General features: G+C 45.1%; 2 non-coding genes across 2 annotated transcripts in view; both read right to left on the reverse strand.

Annotated features, from left to right (window-relative positions):
• Positions 1 to 210: 210 nt before the first annotated feature.
• Positions 211 to 4,412, reverse strand: part of LOC108317303 — a 14,529-nt gene continuing 10,327 nt past the window's right edge. Inside the window, exon 2 of the transcript XR_001830688.2 lies at positions 211 to 709. This is a non-coding gene — a transcript (uncharacterized LOC108317303). The remainder of the gene's footprint in view (positions 710 to 4,412) is intronic.
• Positions 2,296 to 2,435, reverse strand: LOC119473999. Its single transcript, XR_005203281.1, has one exon. It is a non-coding gene; the product is annotated as a U4 spliceosomal RNA (small nuclear RNA).

Here is a 4,412-nt window from a genome sequence, read left to right on the forward strand (position 1 = left end):
CATCTTTCATCTCTCCAGTGCCTTGGCTACAGTAGGCACTTAAATGGTTACTGAATGCTTAAAAAAAGCACTTACCAGTCTTTTCAGGCATCTCAAACTACATGGTAGGGTTTATATATCCAACCTACGTTTAGACTACAAAATTATTTTTTAAAAGGCATTATGTAGCAATAGAAAAGTTTATAAAAATGAACTTTACAAACACTGAACTCAGATTTCCATAGAAAGGGAAAAAATATTTATTCCAAAAGATGGCAGAAATAAGAAATTCATCCTGAAAACAGAGTCTGGTGTGATTCTGTCGAGAAGGCTCTTCCCTCTGAACGTGCTCTCCTACTGACCACCCCACTGGAGGCTTGTTTGTCTTGCAGCAGTTTCTAAACACTTCACTGATTCCCATATGAGAAGGCAGGAGCCATCTTCAAATCCACAGATTCCAAGGAGAGAGTAATGGATCTCTCAGAAGAACAGCATCTTTTGTCTCAGAAAAGTGCATAATCATTTTGTGGAGTCGACACAGTTCAAGTTAAGTAGGCACATAATTCACCAAAGTGTAAAAAAGGTGAAGGAAAACACACTGGATTGTAGAATAAGGCATTCAAATGTGGTGTTAACGTTTAAGGCAGCTGATGCCCAAAGTAGGCAAGTCAAGAAAGGTGGTCTGGTTTGGAGGTGATTTTGCATCTAGAAGGCATTTTCTTCTTGTGACCTGCAAAACAAAACCATTCTGGTAACTGATCCTCATACATTCAATCCTCAGGAAGGCAAAAAGTTAACATCAAGAAAGTTAACCAGGCCAATATTTAAAAATGTGTAGATGCTGAACAATAAACGAAACACAGGATCATCAGTCTGATGCACGTTTGGCCAGGTTTTGTAGGGCTGTGGCAAAAGGTCCAGTAATCAAGGACACTGCTGAACTGAGGAACACAAGTAACAGTCTATGTCACAGGATGCAGGAAGAGTGAAGCTGACTGAGATTGATGGTGCTGGAATCTAATGAATTCATTACGGTTTCAAGAGTCTGTATTTTTCCCTTCCCTCCGACAGCATGGAAGCAAGGTTCCCAAAGGCATGGCGAGCTCTGCTCTGGGGCCAGGCTCCTAGGGAGCAGGCTCCTTGCACTGGTCTTGTACTCAAGGCTGTCTTCTAGCTTGCTCCCCATTCTGGCTATCTCAAGTGTAGGTGACAAATGATACTTTTCTTTTTCTATTGCTTAAACTCAATGCCATCTTTTATTTATTTATTTTTTTGACACAGGGTCTTGCTGTCACCCAGGCTGGAGTGCAGTGGTGTGATCTCGGCTCACTGCAGCCTCACTCCCAAGCCCAAATGATCCTCCCACCTCAGCCTCCCAAGTAGCTGGAACTACAGGGGCAGGCCAACACACCTGGCTAATTTTTATATTTTTTGTAGAGATGGGGTTTCATCACGTTGCCAAGGTTGGGTTCTAACTCCTGGGCTAAAGCATTCTGCTCATCCTGGCCTCCCAAAGTGCTGGGATTACAGGTATGAGCTATCATGCCCTAATCAGATTATATTTACAATGTACTAGGAAAACAACATCAGGCCAAGGAGTGGCAATTACTAGAGCTACTTGTTTCTTGTCGTTTGAAAGGCTCATAAAATCTTTCACTTAATCTAGCGATAATTTTCTGCTCTCTTCCTTAGGCCAGCAGAACAGCTGCTCTGTACAAATATCAGTACCAGGCAGATTACAAATTTAGGCCAGGCATAGTGGCTCACTCCTGTAATCTCAGCACTTTGGGAGGCCAAGGCGGGAGGATCGCCTGAGGCCAGTCTGGGCAACATGAGACTCTCTACAGTATGATGACACACACCAGCAGTCCCAACTACTCCAGAGGCTGAGGTGACAGGATCACTAGAGCCCAGGAGTTTCAGGTTACAGTGAGCTATGATTATGCCATTCTGCACTCCAGCCTAGGTGACAGAGTTTGACCCTATCTCTAATCATCAAATAATATTTTTGTTAAAAATTGTCAATGCTGCCAGGCGTGGTGGCTCAAGCCTGTAATCCCAGCACTTTGGGAGGCCGAGGCGGGTGGATCACGAGGTCAAGAGATCGAGACCATCCTGGTCAACATGGTGAAGCCCCGTCTCTACTAAAAATACAAAACATTAGCTGGGCATGGTGGCGCGTGCCTGTAATCCCAGCTACTCAGGAGGTTGAGGCAGGAGAATTGCCTGAACCCAGGAGGCGGAGGTTGCGGTGAGCTGAGATCGCGCCATTGCACTCCAGCCTGGGTAACAAGAGTGAAACTCCGTCTCAAAAAAAATAAAAATAAAAAATAAAAAATTGCCAATGCTGACTATATTGCAAGTCATCATGGCGGGGATTGGGAAAAGCTTTCAATTAACAATAATCATGCCTTGGATAAACCTCATTGGCTACAATACTGCCACTGCGCAAAGCTAATAATATTTTTTTCAGACAGTCTCGTTCCCTCACCCAACCTGGAGTACAGTGGCCACAAACACAGCTCACTGCAGCCTTGACCTTCTGGATTCAAGCAATCTTCCTGCGTCAGCCTCCCAAGTAGCTGGGACTAGAGGCCCACTCCATCATGCCCAGCTAATTTTTAAATTTTTTGTAGAAATGGGGTCTCGCTATATTGCCTAGGCTGGTCTCAAACTCCAGGGCTCAAGTTTCCTCTTGCCTTGGCTTCCCAAAGCTCTGGGATTACAGGTATGAGCCACCACACCTGGCCAATAAAATAAATTTTACCTGAGAATACTAAAGTAGTGAATATGTATGGTTTGTCTGTTAATTTTCCATGAAGAGCACACTGATTAGACTTCTTCGTAGTATAGGTATTTTTTGACAACGAAACAATCCAAAAAAACCAAAAATAGGCCTTCACTTTTGAAAAACTACATACAAATGGGGGATAGTTTTCACTCAAGATCAATGATGCCAGTTTAAAATAAATGTAGGCTGGGCATGGTGGCTCATGTCTGTAATCCCAGCACTTTGGGAGGCCAACAAGGGCAGATCACTTGAGGTCAGGACATTAAGACCAGCCTGGCCAGCCTGGTGAAACCCCATCTCTACTAAAAATACAAAAAAATTAGCTGGGCGTGGTGGCACATGCTTGTAGGCCCAGCTTCAGCGGTGGCTCATGCCTGTAATCCCAGCACTTTGGGAGGCAAAGGCAGGAGAATGGCTTGAAGCTGAGAGGTGGAGGTTGCAGTGAGCAGAGACTGCACCACTGCCCTTCAGCCTGGGCAACAGAGCAAGACTCCATCTCAATAAATAAATAAATAAATAAAATGCAAATGTGCATATGTTACATGAAAAATTCACGTGGTTTGATTTTGGAGTAAATTTTTATTTATTTATTTATTCTTGAGATAGGGTCTCACTGTCACTCAGTCTGGAGTAAATGCAGTGGCACCATCACGGCTCACTGCAACTGCCACCTCCAGGGCTCAAGATCCTCCCATCTCAGCCTCCCAAGCAGCTGGGCCTACAGGTGTGTGGCAACACACCTGGCTAATTTTTGTATTGTTTTTTGTAGAGATGGGGTTTCACCATGTTACCCACACTGGTCTCAAAATCCTGAGCTTGAGCAATCTGCCCACCTTGGCCTCCCAAAGTGCTGGGATTACAGGTGTGAGCCACTGTGTCTGGCTGACTTTGGAGTAAATTAAGGAAGCCTATATTCTTATCATCTTTGATATGAAATAGCTGATTGTTCTTATTTTGCAAAATAAAGGAGTCATTACGGTTACTATCAGATAAAACTTACAGAGGGCCAGATTTGGTGGCTCATGCCTGTAATCCAGCATTTTGAGAGGCAGAGGTGGGTGGATCGCTTGAGGTCAGGAGTTTGAGACCAGCCTGGCCAACATGGTACACCTCATCTCTACTAATACAAAAATTAGCCAGGCGTGGTGGTTCATGCCTGTAATCCCAGCTACTAGGGAGGCTGAGGCAGGAGAATCACTTGAGCCTGAGAGGCCAATGCTGCAGTGAGACAAGATCGAACCACTGCACTCCAGCCAGTAGTGTGATCTTGTCTCACTGTAACACTGGCCTCATTGCACCACTGAACTCCAGCCTGGGCGACAGAGTGAGATTCCATCTCAAACAAACAAACATCTGCCAATGGGCCAGACACAGTAGCTCGCGCCTGTTATCCCAGCACTTTGGGAGGCAGGGCAGATCACCTGAGATCAGGAGTTTGAGACCAGCCTGGCCAACAAGGTAAAACCCCATCTCTACTAAAAATACAAAAGTTAGCCGGGTATGGTGGCACCTTCCTATAATCCCAGATATTCGGGAGGCTGAGGCACAAGAATCGCTTAAACCCAGGAGGTAGATAGAGGTTGCAGTGAGCCAAGATCATGCCACTGTACTCTAGCCTGGGCAACAGAGTGAGACTGTCTCA

The sequence above is a fragment of the Cebus imitator genome, unplaced genomic scaffold (assembly GCF_001604975.1).
Source record: "Cebus imitator isolate Cc_AM_T3 unplaced genomic scaffold, Cebus_imitator-1.0 Scaffold200, whole genome shotgun sequence".
Taxonomy (NCBI): Eukaryota; Metazoa; Chordata; class Mammalia; order Primates; family Cebidae; genus Cebus; species Cebus imitator.